Source organism: Humulus lupulus, chromosome X (genome assembly GCF_963169125.1).
Source record: "Humulus lupulus chromosome X, drHumLupu1.1, whole genome shotgun sequence".
NCBI classification, from domain to species: domain Eukaryota; kingdom Viridiplantae; phylum Streptophyta; class Magnoliopsida; order Rosales; family Cannabaceae; genus Humulus; species Humulus lupulus.
In genome coordinates, this window is record NC_084802.1 from 134,840,080 (window position 1) to 134,858,445 (window position 18,366).

At 36.2% G+C, this 18,366-nt stretch overlaps 1 pseudogene; it reads left to right on the forward strand.

Annotated features, from left to right (window-relative positions):
* Nucleotides 1-8,480: 8,480 nt before the first annotated feature.
* Nucleotides 8,481-8,579, forward strand: LOC133807762 (small nucleolar RNA R71; annotated as a pseudogene).
* The last annotated feature ends 9,787 nt before the right edge of the window (nucleotides 8,580-18,366 follow it).

Sequence of the window (18,366 nt, forward strand, 5' to 3'; positions counted from 1 at the left end):
GACTATTTCGCTAATCCGCTCACTAGGACCATCTCGAGCCATGAACTGCAAATATACCCACATAATAATGTGGTCTCAACCAAATATCACATAAGATCACATTTATGCCCTCAACGGGCCAAAATTACAAATATGCCATTATAAGCTATACAGGGCCCACATGCATATCTAATACATTCATATAATCATATTAATCATGCATACCACATAATCACACATTTAACCAATTAAACATACATATATCCAATTATGCCCTCCTGGCATGCTAACCAAGGCATTAAACCCTATTAGCAATTTTGGGTCGTTACAATGCCTTACTCTCTAGAGCAACTATCTGAGACTGTTGCGGTAGTATTGTTTGACCAGTGTATGTTGGAACGGTTCATTATGTCATAATTAGCTATGCGTATTGCAATGTGATATAGTAATATTAGCTTGGGACTGGATCCCCTTCTAAAGTAGCTATTGTATCAACTGAAAACCTAACTATTCGAGACTCTGCAATACTATTTCTGTTCTAGGTGAATAGGGACGTGAGAACTTTTCCTTATGTCATGATTGGTTATGCTTGATGCAATGTTATTTAATAATTAAGATCTTTAGTAATATAAGATCAGGATTGGATCACCTTCTAAAGTCACAACTCTATATTACTCTATAGGAAAACTATTTGAGACTCTAGCAGTAGTATTTGTTAGCACGGTGACTAAGGTAGGTTGGAATGGTTTTCTAGGTCATAATTAGGTCTCCTTAGTGCAATGTTATCTAGTAATATTTTTTCGGGATCGAATCCCCTTCTAAATTCACTTCTATCCCTTACTCTCTAGGGCAACTATCTGAGAGTGTTGCAGTAGTATTGTTTGACTAGTGTATGTTGGAACGGTTCATTATGTCATAATTAGGTATGCTTAGTGCAATGTTATCTAGTAATATTAGCTCGGGACCAGATCCCCTTCTAAAGTCTCTATTGTATCAACTGAAAACCTAATGTACAGCTATACGAGACTCTGCGATACTATTTGTGTTCTAGGTGAATAGGGACGTGAGAACTTTTTCTTATGTCATGATTGGTTATGCTTGATGCAATGTTATTTAATAATTAAGATCTTTAGTAATATAAGATTGGGATTGTATCACCTTCTAAGGTCACAACTCTGTATTACTGATGGAACCAAAATGATTATGTTTTAAAAATTTATACTCGCAAGCGCACGAATCGTATATGGAATATAGTGTTCGTGTAAGCACGAGATCGAACCCAAAGGAGTTGTCTAAAATAAAAAAGAAAACTATTTTAAACCAAAATTAATAAATTCTAACCTAGCTCCAAAGATTGATGAGTTTTAATGTTATGAACATAAAATAAAAGATTGAAAATAAAACTATTTAAGAGAATAAAAATAAACCAATAATGATTTGAAAATAAGTGTTAAAAGAAATATTATTAAGATACTAGAATTCACAAAATGTAAGTTTAATAATATTTATAAGTATATTGATTCCCAAGTTTTAGTGATAGTTAAAATAAATCAAACTATCATTTTCAAATAGATTTATAATTTTAAGCACAAATTACTTCTGAAAAGATAGGATTTTTCTTCACTTTTCAAAAAATATAATTTCAAAGTATTTAATGTGAATCAATCTAATGAAACAAAAAAAAATCAAATAACATTATTTATAAGGAAAAACATAATAATTTTGTTCTAAGCATTGAATGTGTACAATTTAATGACACATTTTACACAAAGAATATTATGTTTTGCAAAGTGAAGAACAAAGTGCATATTATCTAACAATCCAAAATATGGGATATTGAAGATGAAAGACAAATATGAAGAAGAAAAATCCATAAACTTTGTTGCATTACAAGGGAAATCAACATACAACATAAATATTATCTAGTTACAAGTTGCTTCATCATGATCTTAATAATCTTATGAAAAAGATTAGAAGCACATAACTAGAATAGAAATTACAAAATAAATAAAATACATACTTGAAAAACCCAAAATGGAAGAGAGAAAATGGTAGAGAGAAGATGGTAACTAAAAATTAAGCACCCCAAAATAGTCTTGAAAACCTTTATTTATAGCCAAAATGAGATTATTAAAATAATCAATTTAAATAAATTAAATTGATTAAATTAATTAAATTAGTACTAATATGACCAGTAGGGGTAATTTGTAGGAATGAGGATGATTTTGGGTAAAATTTGTGGAAAAGTGTGGGTCAAAGTTTGGCATTTTTGGACATAGGGAACAAAAGGTAAAAATTTTGGGCTCAAGGAAAGGTGGTTGTTGGCAGTTGGGTTGCTGGGCCGAATCTGGTATAAGTGTTTGGGCCCGTGGTGGCTGGATGTTGGAGGCGTGGGCTTGCTATGAAAGGCAGGCGTTGGGCCTATGTTGGGCCTGCTGGAATGGCAGCTGAAGCTTGGCTGAAGAGGCAAAGGTGCTTCGGCTAGGGATGCTTGTTGAAGGCTTGGGAAGAGTGGCTGTACGGAACGGAGGAGTGAAGCTTCAGGTTGGCAAGGCTGAAGGAGCTGGGCCAGGCATGTTGGGCCTACTGTGGGCTGGGGCAGATGGCTGAAATGCCACAAATTTCTCTATTTTCTTTCTTAAAAAATGCCATACTTTCTTTTGATTTCCTTACTTCTCAAAGCTCAATATAAATAACATACTCCTTACAAAATAAACGTAAATTAAATCATAATCAAATATTTTAAATTATAAAATAAATCATATTAATTCGTTGAAAATATTAATTAAAATTTAATTTACTTAAACATTAAATCTCAAGAGTGCATGTTTTTACTTTTAACTTAACAAGACTAATTTCAAATAATTAAACTATCACATATTATAATAAAATAACTATAAAAATACACAAAATCTATAAAATTAAAATAAACCTAATAAATTCAAAATTACTTGAAAACTTAATAAATTAATTAAAAACTCAATAACTAAGTAACAATTAGCACATAAAAAATAGTAAAATAACTCTATTTTGTAGAGTTATCACACCCTCAAACTTAGAGTTTTGCTAGTCCTCAAGCAAAAGAAAAATTAAAAACACACATTTTTTTTCATTGGTGATATAAAAATGATTTTCTCAAAAATTGCACAATGAAAATAAGTCTAAAAAATCATTATGAATAAAAGTTAAGCTTATGTAATTAATTAAATTGTCAATTTCGCTTTTAAAAATAGGTTTTTATTAAAATTATTTTTCACTTAAACTTACAGGAAATAAGAGTGTTCTTGTGTATGAAAAATGTAATTTTTGCTATAAGCAAAATTGACCCAATAATTAAAAACAATGCTTAAAAATTATTCATATTTTTAAGTATTCAAACTCAATCAAGATTTTTATCATTGAAAATAAAAATATCACCAATTTTTTTTTTAAACAAAACAATACAAAACACAATAAAACAATATATATTTAATTTTAATTTTTTTTTTCAAAACAAACTTAACATACTTCTACCCTCATATTCAACATAATGAGCAGTAAACAACCATTAAACTCGCTACCCCCAAACTTAATTTAAGCATTGTCCTCAATGTGTTAAAATACAAAATTAAAATTTACAAGAGGATAGAGTTTAGAATGGTCGTACCTCATCGTGATGCATCGTCAAGAGAGCAGGAAACACTTCAACAACAAGTATAACACACAAAATTAAACATGAAAACAAGCACACAAAAATAAACACACAAAACACATAAACACAAGATACCAAGAGTAAGCTCAAGCAATCAAATAACTTGGTAAATAGGATCCTCAAGGAGGATTTCATCAACTTCATCGGTTTTTAATTCTAAAAATGGTTTTAATTTTTGTCCATTAACTTTAAAAATATCACCATTGTTAGGATTTTCAATTTCGATAGCTCTATGTGGAAAAACAACTCGAACAATATAAGGACCGATCCACCTAGAGCGTAATTTTCTCGGGAATAAATGTAAACGAGAGTTGTATAAAAGGACTTTCTAACCTGGAGAAAAATCTTTTCTCAAAATATTTTTGTCATGGTAAAATTTCATACGATCCTTATATTTTTTTGAATAGTCATATGCATCATTCCTAATTTCTTCGAGCTTATTCAATTGAAGTTTCCTTTTCTCACCTGCCTTGTCTAAAGAAAAGTTTAACTGCTTAATTGCCCAAAAGGCTCTATGTTCTAACTCAACAGGTTAGTGGTACGCCTTCCCATACACAAGTCTGTAGGGGGACATGCCAATGGGCGTTTTGTACGCGGTACGATACGCCCATAATGCATCAGTGAGTCTTAAGGACCAATCTTTCCTAGTTGGATTCACAGTTTTTTCTAAAATGTGCTTAGCTTCCCTATTAGACACTTCGACTTGACCACTAGTTTGTGGGTGATATAGTGTTGAGACTTTATGTGTAATGCCATATTGTTTCATCAAATGTTCAAATGGCTTATTACAAAAGTGTGTACCGTTATCACTAATTATAGCACGTGGTGAACCAAAACAGGAAAATATATTTTCTTTCAAAAACCGAAGCACAACTTTGTGGTCATTAGTGTGGCATGCAATAGCCTCAACCCATTTAGACACATAATAAACTCCAACAAGAATATATAGATTACCAAAAGAGTTAGGAAATGGTCTCATAAAATCAATGCCCCAAACATCAAATATGTCAATAATAAGAATAGGATTTAAAGGCATCATGTTTCTTTTAGTTAAACTTCCTAACTTTTGGCAATGTTCACAAGCTTTACAATAAACATATGTATCATGAGAGATAGTAGGCCAATAAAAACCACATTGTAAAACCTTAGCACCTATTTTCTAACCACTAAAATGTCCTCCACATGCATGATCGTGACAAAAAAAATATGATTTTAGATTGGCCACAATTTGGAATGCTTCTTCTAATTATTTGATCAGGGTAGTATTTAAACAAGTAAGGATCATCCCAAATAAAGTTTTTCACCTCAAAATAAAATTTAGATTTATCATGCTTAGACCAATGAGATGGTATTTCTTTAGTGACCAAATAATTAACAATATCGGCATACCAAGGCAATGAAGAAACATCGTCAATTGTTCATCAGGAAAAGTTTCAGTGATAGGAGTGAAATCATGTATAGTTTCAACAACTAGTCTAGATAAATGATCCGCAACAACATTTTTAGATCCTTTTTTATCACGTATTTCTAAGTCGAATTCTTGTAAAAGCGGGATCCAACGGATCAAACGAGACTTAGCATCTTTTTTTGACAAGAGATATTTTAATGCAGCATGATCAGAATAAACAATAATTTTAGACCCTAACAAATAAGATCTAAATTTCTCAAATGCAAAAACAACAGCAAGCAATTCTTTTTCGGTTGTGGAATAATTTAATTGAGCATCATTTAAAGTTTTGCCAGCATAGTAAATTACATGAGGTATTTTTTCAAGTCTTTGTCCTAAGACAACACCTATAGTATAATCAGAAGCATCACACATTATTTCAAAATGTATTTTCCAATTAGGGGGTCGAATAATGGGTGCGGTAGTCAACAAATTTTTTAATTTTTCAAAGGCAACATGGAAATTATTATCAAAGACAAAAGCATTTTCTTTTCCAAGTAAATGGCATAAAGGCCGAGAAATTTTGCTAAAGTCGTTTATAAATCTTCTATAGAAACCGGCATGGCCTAAGAATAATCTAATTTCTTTCACAGTTTTAGGTGGGGAAGTTTTGAAATAAGATCAACTTTAGCTTTATCAACTTCTATTCCCTCAGATGAGATTACATGACCTAAAACAATTCCTTTTTTAACCATAAAATGACATTTTTCCCAGTTAAGCACAAGGTTTTTCTCTTTGCAACGAATCAAAACAAGTGAAAGATGGTGCAAACATTTATCAAAGGAGGAGCCAAACACAGAAAAATCATCCATAAATACTTCAAGAAATTTTTCAACCATGTCAGAAAAAATTGAAATCATACACCTTTGAAAAGTCGCAGGTGCATTACATAATCCAAAAGGCATGTGACGATATGCAAAAGTTCCGAGTAAATGTAGTCTTTTCTTGATCTTCTCGGGCAATGGGGATTTGGTTATATCCCGAATACCCATCAAGAAAGCAATAGTATGCATGTCCAGCTAAACGTTCAAGCATTTGATCAATAAAGGGCAATGGAAAATGGTCTTTTCTAGTAACATTATTCAGCTGTCTATAGTCTATGCACACTCTCCACCCCGTTTGTACTCTAGTATGGATTAATTCATTTTTCTCATTTTCAACAACTGTGATCCCAGACTTTTTAGGCACAACTTGAACTGGACTAACCCATTGACTATCAGAAATATGGTAAATGATACCTGCGTCTAACAATTTTTTGACCTCTTCTCTAACTATTTGGATTTAGCCTTCTTTGACATTCCCAAGAGGTTTTAGCATTCTCTTCTATATGGATTCTATGCATACATATGGATGGGCTAATTCCTTAAATGTCTCCAATGGTCCAACCTATGGCCTCTTTATGTTTTCTAAGGACATCTAACAATTTATCTTCTTGTTCTTTATCTAAAGCGGATGCTATGATAACAGGTAAGGTTTCAGACTCTCCTAGAAAAGCATATTTTAAATTTTCTGGCAAAGGTTTAAGGTCTAACTTTGGAGACTCAGAAATTGATTGAACATGATCTAAGGGTGAAAAAGGTTCAACTTCGGTTTCATTTAAGGGTATAGACTCTAGGAAAGAATTCACATCATCATTAGAATCATCAACATGTAAGTTCATACGAAAGTATTTTTCACAAAAGTCAAGTAAGTCATTTCCATCATCTTCACAAATACTATCTATCATGTTAACTTCATGCACTTCCTCACACTCAACAGATTTAACAACATTAAATACATTCAATTCAACAGTCATATTTCCAAAAGATAATTTCAAAACACCATTACGACAATTTATGATTGCATTAGATGTAGCCAAGAATGGTCTACCTAAAATGATAGGAATTTGAGCATGCATATTTTCCATAGGTTGAGTATCAAGAACAATGAAGTCAACAGGAAAATAAAATTTATCAACTTTTATCAAAACATCCTCTATAATGCCTGTAGGAATTTTCACAGAACGATCGACTAATTGAAGAGTTACAGAGGTAGGTTTTAGCTCACCAAGACCAAGTTGCTTATAAACAGAATAAGGCAATAAATTCACACTATCACCCAAATCAAGTAAAGCCTTGTTAATAAAATGATCACCAATAATGCATGAAATTGTGGGACACCCAGGATCTTTATGTTTAACAAGACTCTTATATTGAATAATGGAACTAGCTTGTTCAATTAAAAATGCCTTTTTAGGAACATTAGTGTTTCTTTTAACAGTACAGAGATCCTTTAAAAATTTAGAGTAGGCAGGAATTTGTTTAATGGCATCTAAGAAAGGGATATTGATACTAACTTGTTTAAAAACTTCTAAGATGTCATTATATTGGTCGCCTTTTTTAATTGGAAGTAATCTTTGTGGGAATAGGGCTTTTGGAATGAAAGGATGGATTGGAGTTTCCTTGTTTGAAAAGTCATTGGCATTAGAACTAGAAGGCTGACTCTTTTCTTTTTCTTTTTCATTTTCAACCTCGGGTATGTAATCGGATTTGACAATGTTCTTTCCGGACCTAAGAGTTGAAGTTGATTTGACTTCTCCATTATGACTAGACTTTCCTATCTCATATTGACCTTTTGGATTAGGGATAGGTTGACTAGGGAATGTTCCTTTTTCTCTATCAGCTAAAGTCGTGGCGAGTTGTCCTACTTGTGTCTCGAGTTTGGTAATTGATTGAGACTGATTTTGTAGGATTTGTTGAGTGGATTGTATAAATTGTTGTAAAGTATCTTCTAAGGAAGGTTTTCTTTGTTAAGGATATGGTTGATTTTGTGGGGCATGAGCTTGGTTTTGTGTGTTGTATTGGTGCCCTTGATTCATTTGGGGTTGGTTTTGTCTCCATGAAAAGTTTGGATGGTTTCTCCAATTTGGATTGTAAGTGGATGAAAATGGGCTATCATTTGGTTTCCCATAAGCATGAAGAGCATTGGCCTCCTCAAAAAAGGCTTCTGGGTAGGAAGAACATGATTGGGCATTATGGCAAGGACTAGAACATATAGAATAAACATCTTTTCTTGGTTGTATTGGAGAGTTTATAGTTTGGCTTATGGCTAAAGCTTCTACTTTTCTCGCTAATTTGTCTAAGGATGTTCTTAAGTCTAATTCCTCTTTTACTTCATACCTTCCTCCTCTTTTTGGTGAATTAGTTGACCTAGACCTAGGATCAAAATAATTCCATTGTTGTGAATTGACAGATAAATCTTCAAAGGCGTCCCAACTCTTGTCCTTGAAATTTTAAAAAATTTCCAATATTCATAGATTGAATCATTTGACGATTAGAGGGAGTCAAACTATCATAAAAATATTTTACAAGTCTCCATTTTTCAAAACCATGATGAGGACATTTTAATAATAAATCTTTCCCAACATTCATAAAACTCTTCATTATCTTTTTGAAAAAACTCAGAGATTTCTCTCCTTAGACTATCAATTTTAGACATAGGAAAAAATTTCAGCAATAATTTATTATAAAGTTGATCCCATGTAGTTATATACTCTGTTGGAAGGGAATTTAACCAAGCTTTTGATTTGTCTTTTAATGAAAAAGGGAATGATCTTAGTTTGACCGACTCATCAAAAAAAATTTGAAATTCAAATGTTGAGCAAATTTCTAAGAAATCTGTTACATGCATGTAAGGATCTTCTCTATCTAACCCATAAAAAGATGGCAACAATTGAATGGTTGATGATTTAAGTTCAAAATGGGTAGGAGAAGTGGTAGGAAGAATAATACATGAAGGAGCATTAGATGAAATAGGTGCAAAATACTCAAGCAAAGTTTTTTCAGGCACAACATTTTCATCAACAGGATTAGCAATTGGTTCCATGATGCTCAAAATTTTACTAACACTTTCAATTTCAAACAAAGATAAACGTCTTTTTACTAATCAATTTTTAGAGTTACGTTCCCAATGATGCATACAATTTTTACAAAGCAACAGAGATAATCTCAAACAAACAATTTTCTGATGTGGAAGATCAGCTAAAACCGCAACCACAGAGCATACTTAGGATTTTTAGAGACTTCACAACAATATAATTCTTATGGTTTACTTGTCCCCAGGCCTATTTGATTCTACTTACTCGCGCACTACTAACAACTCCCCGAGGTTAATTAGTAGAGGCGAATTGGGAATTTTGTTCAAATTTCCTTTAAGAAAAAATTGCTTATGGTGACAGGACAAGATTTAGGTTTCACTTTTTTTTCAAGTATTTTTTTCACAATTACACTAAAATATGATAAAAGACAAAAAAAAAATAGGGTAAAACTAAATAAGACTATCAAAAATTAGGCAAGAGTAGGGAGGCATAGCATGTCATCAACCATAACAAAAATAAGGTAAAAATTAGGAGGCACAAGTGCCATCAACTATAAAAATTAAAAAGATAGATAGGAGGCACAAGTGCCGTCAACTAAAAAAAACAATAAATATAAATATATAAGTAAGTTTTTTTTGTATGGGTGGTAGAACCGTCCCAAATTTTCTTTTTATATATTTTTTTATATTTTTTATAAGTTTTTTGTTCTTTTTTATTTAAGTGCAAAAATTAAAATAACTAGTAGAAGAATTTACTAACCTTGAGATAAATTTCGTTTCTTTTCTTGCAACTCCCCGACAACGACGCCAAAAACTTAATGGACCCAAAACGGGTATGTTTTAAAAATTTATACTCGCAAGCGCACGAATCGTATATGGAATATATTGTTCGTGTAAGCACGAGATCGAACCCAAAGGAGTTGTCTAAAATAAAAAAGAAAACTATTTTAAACCAAAATTAATAAATTCTAACCTAGCTCCAAAGATTGATGAGTTTTAATGTTATGAACATAAAATAAAAGATTGAAAATTAAGCTATTTAAGAGAATAAAAACCAATAATGATTTGAAAATAAGTGTTAAAAGAAAGATTATTAAGATACTCGAATCCACAAAATGTAAGTTTAATAATATTTATTAGTCTATTGATTCCCAAGTTTTAGTAATAGTTAAAATAAATCAAACTATTATTTTCCAAATAGATTTATAATTTTAAGCACAAATTATTTCTAAAAAGATAGGATTTTCCTTCACTTTTCAAAAAGTATAATTTCAAAGTATTTAATGTGAATCAATCTAATGAAACAACAAAAAAAATCAAATAACATTATTTATAAGGCAAAACATAATATTTTTGTTCTAAGCATTGAATGTGTACAATTTAATGACACATTTTACACAAAGAATATTATGTTTTTCAAAGTGAAGAACAAAGTACATATTATCTAACAATCCAAAATATGGGATATTGAAGATGAAAGACAAATATGAAGAAGAAAAATCCATAAACATTGTTGCATTACAAGGGAAATTAACATACAACATAAATATTATCTAGTTACAAGTTGCTTCATCATGATCTTAATAATCTTATGAAAAAGATTAGAAGCACATAACTAGAATAGAAATTACAAAATAAATGAAATACATACTTGAAAATGCTCTTGAAAAACCCAAAATGGAAGAGAGAAAATGGTAGAGAGAATATGGTAACCAAAAATTAAGCACCCCAAAATAGTCTTGAAAACCCTTATTTATAGCCAAAATGTGATTATTAAAATAATCAATTTAAATTAATTAAATTGATTAAATTAATTAAATTAGTACTAATATGGCAAGTAAGGGTAATTTCTACGAGTGATGATGATTTTGGGTAAAATTTGTGGAAAAGTGTGGGTAAAAAGTTGGCATTTTTGGACATAGGGAACAAAAGATACAATTTTTGGGCTCAAGGAAAGGTGGTTGTTGGCAACTGGGTTGCTAGGCCGAATCTGGTAGAAGTGTTTTGGCCCACGGTGGCTTGATGTTGGAGGCATGGGCTTGCTGGGAAAGGCAGGCGTTGGGCCTGTGTTGGGCCTGTTGGAATGGCAACTAAAGCTTGGCTGAAGAGGCAAAGGTGCTTCGGCTAGGGATGCTTGCTGAAGGCTTGGGAAGAGTGGCTATACGGAACGGAGGAGTGAAGAGGTTGGCAAGCCTGAAGGAGCTGGGCCAAGCGTGTTGGGCCTGTTGTGTGCTGGGGCAGATGGCTGAAATGCCACAAATTTCTCTATTTTCTTTCTTAAAAAATGCCATACTTTCTTTTGATTTCCTTACTTCTCAAAGCCCAATATAAATAACATACTCCTTACAAAATAAACATAAATTAAATCATAATCAAATATTTTCAATTATGAAATAAATCATATTAATTCGTTGAAAATTGTAATGCCTCGAAATCCCTAATGCGGTTTAATGGCTGGATTAGTAGGCTGGGAGGGCCATAACTGTTTAATTATGCCATTAATTGATTATATGCATGTATATGTGAATTATATTATAATATGATGTTAAATGCATGCATGTGGGTCCACATTTCACTTCTGGGGTGTTTTGGTAATTTGGCCCGTTGATGGCGTAATTGTATATTTGTATGCATGTTGGTGATATATTGTTGAGACCACATTATAATGTGGGTTTTTTCGAGCTATTCGGCATGAGACGATCTTGGAATATTAATTTGCGGTCTAGTCATAACAGGTTTAAGTTCGGGGCTCGGGATGAGTCTCGGGGTGATTTTTAATGATTAGAGCGTTGTCGGGAATTAAAGGGTACCGGGATGTGAATTATTGGTGTTTGAGATTATCGAGAATAGCGGGATTTGGAGAGCGTTAACTATGATTAACGAGATATGTCGGAAATACCCATTTTTCCCTTGGGAGCCTTTAGAAACCCTTATTAGACCTAGGGGTATTTTGGTCTTTTCAGCCCTAGGATAGATTTAAGCCATTGAAGGCTGTAGAAAGGTAGTGAAAATAGAGTATCTTCTAAAGCTTCTCCCGTACCTTTTCTCCTTCTGTTTTCTTTGTGATTTTTGAGCCATGAGGATTCAAGCTTGGGAAGTAAGCCTTGGAAGTTTGGGAGAGTGTTCCACCATTGAAGAGCATCATAATATGAGCTTGAGGTAAGTTTCTAGCCATTAAAATCCCTGCTTTGCTCTGTTTTAGTTCTGTTTTTCAGTTGGGATTCCTAGGATGGATACTTGGTTTTGTTGGGAGTTTTGGCTAGGGTTCTTGTGGTTCTGATGCTGGGGGTATGTGAGGATGGTTTATGGGTTCATTTGGCATCAAAAATGGGATTTGGAAGCATTGGAATCGAGTTAGAACCGAAGGAGTCGAAGAATGAGGTTTTAGAGGGAAAACCAGTCTGGGGGTAGTGCTACAGCGCTCATCATAGGACGCAATAGCGCTACATAGGATGCTTTTGGGCAGTTTGGGGGTTCTGAGTATAGCGCTGGAGCGCTAGTGAGCAGCGCTGTAGTGCTACTCTGTTCCTCCAGAATCCTGTTTTGAGTGTTTTTAGGGGTTTTTGGCTCGGGGTTTCAATCCTTAAGGCCCGGGATCGAATCTACTCACCGTGTGGGCATGTTTCGAGGTCCCGAGAGTGGGGTTTAGGTTAAGACCCTTTCATTGTTGATTTTCATTAATGGAGATTATAATTGATCGTTCTCAGGAGTCGTTGTTATTAATTCTCACTCGAACCAGAGGTAAGAAAACTGCACCCTGTGTATATGACATGCATGATTATTGTTGAGGCATGTTGGTTGATAAATGTGGACATTGATTGCATATTAAATGCTAGCGAATGTTGTTTACTTATGTATGGCACTGATTAGTCAGGGACGGCACTAGTCACGTATCACTGACCTAAGAGTCAGAAACAGCATAAGCATCCTCAACGCAGGGCCGAATGAAGATTAGATCTAATCGATATCAGCGTTGAATGACTCTAAGGAATTAATGCTGGACCGACCCTAAGGTCGATGAAACTTATAAGTGCTCGGCTAGTCTAGGACTAGTTACTCAGAGCCAGGGTCGAAGTCCTAGGTGACTGCTTGTCACATGGCTAGGGAACGGTGTTCCATGGTTATGACTCTATGGTCATGAGGAAGGTTATGTTGGTGACTAGTCATCATGTACCTATCATGTTTAAGCTAGTGAAAGGTTCACTTATTTTTTAAGCCCCGGTGACCCTATCGTCACATGGCTAAAGGAAGCTGTAGCCACTTTAGTGACTTTTCCAATTGTCACTCCTCTATTTTGGACTGAGAGTCCTGAGTGATTATTATGATCATTGTAGATATTATATCATGCTATATTGTGTTTTCTTGCAGGGCCTTGGCTCATGGGTGCTATGTGGTGCAGGTAAAGGGAAAGAAAAGCTCACCCAGCCTTGAGTGGAGAGCTTAGGTGGTGTTGTGTACATATGCGGCCGCTTGACCACCAAGGCCAAGGAGTTCTCAGAGGAACTAGGGGGTTTACCCTATTTTTGCCGCTTAGGTCGGTGGGTTTGTAAATTTGAAACAATAATGACCATTTTGTGTTGTAAATAACTTGTAAACGTTTTTTATGGGCCCATGAACAGTTTTATGTATTAAATAAAATATATCATTTCATTTTGATTGGTTTTCCACCTGAGCCTGTTAATAACACTTAGATGCACGTTTTTCTTTTAACCAAAGGACTAGGGTAGCGAGTCAAATTTCTGGTTCACCATTCACCATAACTGTTCTAGGGTAACCAGGGCGTTACAACTTGGTATCAGAGCGTGCCAAGGTTAGGGTTCTTATAGACTGGCTGGGCATGTACACACATCACTGAAGTCAAGCTCGACTCATGGTTTGGTAATTATTTATGTAGTTATATGTATAACTGCTTAAATATAGTACATATGCTTTTCTTGTGTGCATGAGACACCATGTTAAACTTGTGCTCTGACATATTATATCCTCAGCAAATGTGTGCTAATTAGTACTGAGATTGCTGGAACATACTTATCAGTATTGTTGTCTGTGAACTATTATGTGATACATGCTAAGTGCTAAATGCTATAAACATGTATCTGTTGGTATATTTGTATGACTGTGGAATGTGATAATTGTCTGCTTGTTCTTGGACCGTAAGGCGGCAAGAGGTTTAGTTATTACTACCTGACTGACCGTATTGATCATTGTTTTACCAAGGTATAAGTGATAAGAATGAATCCAAGGCAGACAGATACTTCAGCTGGCCAGAGTGATCAAGGCCAGAATAATAATAATAGTCAGGGTCAGGAGAATGACCAGTCATAGATTCCACAGCCAGCTCCTGTAAACTGGCAGCAGATAGTTAGTGATCTGCAGGCAACGGTGTTGAGATAGGGAGAAGAGCTTCGTCTCCTGAAACAACAGCAAGCGCCTGCAGTGGCTAGTGTATCAGAGGCACCTCCTATGTTGGTGCCAGCAGCAGAGCATCTGCCTAAGGTTGGAAATAAATGGGAGCCTCTTTAGGAAAGGTTCAGGATGCAGCAACCTCCAGTATTTGAGGGCAGTGCAAATCCTGCCAAGGTGGAGCAATGGATGAGTATGATTACCACTATCCTTGATTTCATGAGGGTAACTGGTAATGAGAGGGTGGCCTGTGCCACTTATATGTTTCGGAAGGATGCTTGGATTTGGTGGGAGGTGATTACCCAGACCAAGAATGTTAATGCCCTGAGTTGGGAAGAGTTTCAGACTCTGTTCAACGAGAAATATTACAACGATGCCATCAGGGCAGCTAAAGCTGAGGAATTCATTAGGCTACTTCAGGGAAGTTTGTCAGTCACTGAGTATGCCTTAAAGTTTGATCGTTTGGCGAAGTTTGCTATGGAGCTGGTGCCCACTGATGGGACTAGGAGGGAGAGATTTCTTCAGGGGCTACAACCCAGATTATCCCGTGATGTACATATCACCACTGTGGCTGGGGTTACTACCTATGCACAGGTGGTTGAGAAGGCACTCACAGCTGAGAGTGCAGAGAACAAGATCTGGCGAGACAGTGCAGCCAGAAAGGATTTCAGGAGGACAGGTTCTCCATTTGTGGGTTCTGGTAGGGGTATAGGCCCCAATGAGCAGAAGAGGAAGGTTCCTGACACCTTCCCAGTTCAAGGTCCTGATAGGCTACCCTGTGGTATCTCAATGGGTCATCCAGGTGGTAATCAAGCCTAGAAGTCTTATCCTGAATGCCCTAGATGCAGGAGGCATCATTTGGGAGAGTGTAGGGCAAGGGCCTGCTTCTCTTGTGGAGTAGTGGGTCATCTTAAAAAGGATTGCCCTAAGGCTAGAAAAGAAGAACCCAGGAAAGTGGACAGCTCGGCCCCAGCTCGAGTGTTCGCATTGACACAAGCAGAAGTTGAGGCTTCTCCCTCAGTTGTTACAAGTCAGCTTCTTAATGCTGGAACCCCTTATAATGTATTGATTGATTCTGGTGCTACACATTCTTTTGTTGCTAGTAGCATTATTGATAGATTGTGTAGACCTTGTGATTTTTATGCTGTGGGGTTTGGAACTTTGTTACCCACTGGAGAGTTAGTAGTATCCAGAAGATGGGTCAGATCTTTGCCAGTGACAGTGGAGGGCAGAGAGTTATCAGTGGATTTGATAAAGTTGGTTATGACTGACTTCGATGTGATATTGGGTATGGATTGGTTAGAGAAGTATGGGGCAACCATTGATTGTAGAAGGAAGATGGTCACCTTTGAGCCTGAAGGTGAGGATCATTTTGTGTTTGTTGGTGTTGTGCATGGACCTCGTATACCTATGATTTCTGTATTGAGGGCTAGGGATTTATTGCAAGGAGGTTGCATTGGGTTCTTAGCCAGTGTGGTTGATACCACTCAGGTCATGCCAGTGAGACCAGAAGAGACCAGACTTGTTTGTGAATTCCTGGATGTGTTTCTAGAAGATTTGCCAGGGTTTCCACCGCATAGGGAAATTGAGTTCGTTATAGAACTTGCACCAGGGACGGAGCCAATGTCTAGAGCACCTTACACAATGGCCCCAGCTGAGTTGAAAGAATTAAAAGTACAGTTGCAAGAACTGTTGGATTTGGGTTTTATCAGACCTAGTTTCTCACCTTGGGGTGCGCCAGTTCTGTTTGTAAAGAAGAAGGATGGTTCTCTAAGGATGTATATTGATTACAGAGAGCTGAATAAGTTGACAATTAAGAATAAATATCCTTTGCCAAGGATAGATGATCTGTTTGATCAGTTGCAAGGTAAGAAGGTATTCTCAAAGATTGACCTTCGTTCTGGTTATCATCAGTTGAGGGTCAAGGAAGGTGATATACAAAAGACTGCTTTTCTTACCAGGTATGGAAATTATGAGTACTTAGTCATGTCTTTTGGATTGACTAATGCTCCTGCTGCTTTTATGGGTCTGATGAACCGAGTGTTCAAGGATTATCTGGACCAGTTTGTTATTGTCTTCATCGATGATATTCTGGTATATTCTCAGTCTGAGTCAGAGCATGAGCAGCATCTGAGGTTGGTTTTACAGAGACTGAGGGAACACAGGTTGTTTGCCAAATTCAAGAAATGTGAGTTCTGGTTATCTCAGGTATCCTATCTTGGGCACATTGTCAGTAAGAAAAGGATTAAGGTAGATCCAGCAAAGATTGAAGCGGTCAAAGATTGGCCAAGGCCAAAGAATGCTTCTGAGGTTAGGAGTTTCCTTGGATTGGCAGGTTATTATAGGCGTTCCGTGGAAGGGTTCTCAAAGATTGCTACTGCATTGACTGAGCTGACACGCAAGAGCTAGAAATTTGTGTGGTTAGATAAATGTGAGAACAGCTTCCAGGAACTGAAGCAAAGATTGATTATAGCTCCGATTCTAAGTCTTCCAACAGATCAGGAGAAGTTTGTGATTTATTGTGATGCTTCTCATCAGGGTTTGGGCTGTGTTCTGATGCAGTCAGATAAGGTAATTGCTTATGCTTCTCGTCAGTTGAAGGAGTATGAAAAGAGACATCCCACTCGTGATTTAGAGTTGGCGGCTGTGGTCTTTGCTTGAAAAATATGGAGGCATTATCTTTATGGAGAGAAGTGTGAGATTTATACAGACCACAAGAGCCTGAAATACTTCTTCACCCAGAAAGATTTAAATATGAGACAAAGGCGTTGGCTGGAGTTAGTAAAAGATTATGACTGTGAGATTTTGTATCATCCAGGAAAGGCCAACGTGGTAGCTGATGCTTTAAGCCGGAAGGGTCTGGGACAGATTTATGGTATGACTCTAATAGCCAGGGAGTTAGCTAATGACATGACCAGACACTGCTTTGAGGCGAGAGATTCTGGATGAATCTCATACTACACCTTACTCTTTGCATCCAGGCACCACGAAGATGTATCAGGATGTGAGATCGTTGTATCGGTGGCCAGGGATGAAGAGAGATGTAGTAGAGTATGTGGCTAAGTGCTTGACATGTCAACAGGTCAAGGCTGAGCATCAGAGGCCGGCAGGGTTACTGCAGCCTCTGGATATCCCAGAGTGGAAGTGGGAAGACATCACGATGGATTTCGTGGTGGGCTTACCCAGGACTGTTGGTCAGCATGATTCTATTTGGGTGATAGTGGATCGCTATACCAAGTCAGCTCACTTCTTGCCAGTGAGGACTACTTATACAGTTGATCAGTATGTAGATCTCTATGTGAGAGAGATTGTGCGTCTCCATGGAGCACCTAGGTCGATCGTGTTAGATCGGGACCCTACTTTTACTTCCAAGTTCTGGGGGAGTTTGCAGAAAGCCATGGGGACACAGTTGAAGTTCAGTACTGCTTATCATCCTCAAACAGATGGGCAATCTAAGAGGACAATCCAGATATTGGAAGACATGCTGCGGGCATGTGTGCTGGACTTTGGTGGATCTTGGAGTAAGTAACTACCTTTGATAGAATTCTCCTACAATAACAATTATTAGTCGACCATTGGAGTTGCACCTTATGTGTAACGCCCCAAACTCCAGGGACCGTTACGGTGTGCCTTGTAAACAGTGTCAAACTCGCTAATCGCGTCATTTAGCCAAAATCGTGTAACTAAATATGATTAGCGGTTTAGGGATTAAAAATTTTGGTTAAGATATAACGTTTCATTAGAACTTTTATTATATACATTGGGATCCCAAAAATATGATTTAGAGGTCTATTACAAGAAAATATTTACAACCTGCCGATCTAAGCGGCAAAACAGGGTTTAACCCTAGTTCCCCTTCAAACCTCGGCCGTGGCGGTCGAGCAGCTGCATATGTACACATCATCACCTAAGCTCTCCAACTTAAGGATGGTCCAGCTTTCTTTTGCCTTTACCTGCACCACATAGCACCTGTGAGCCGAAGCCGAGCAAG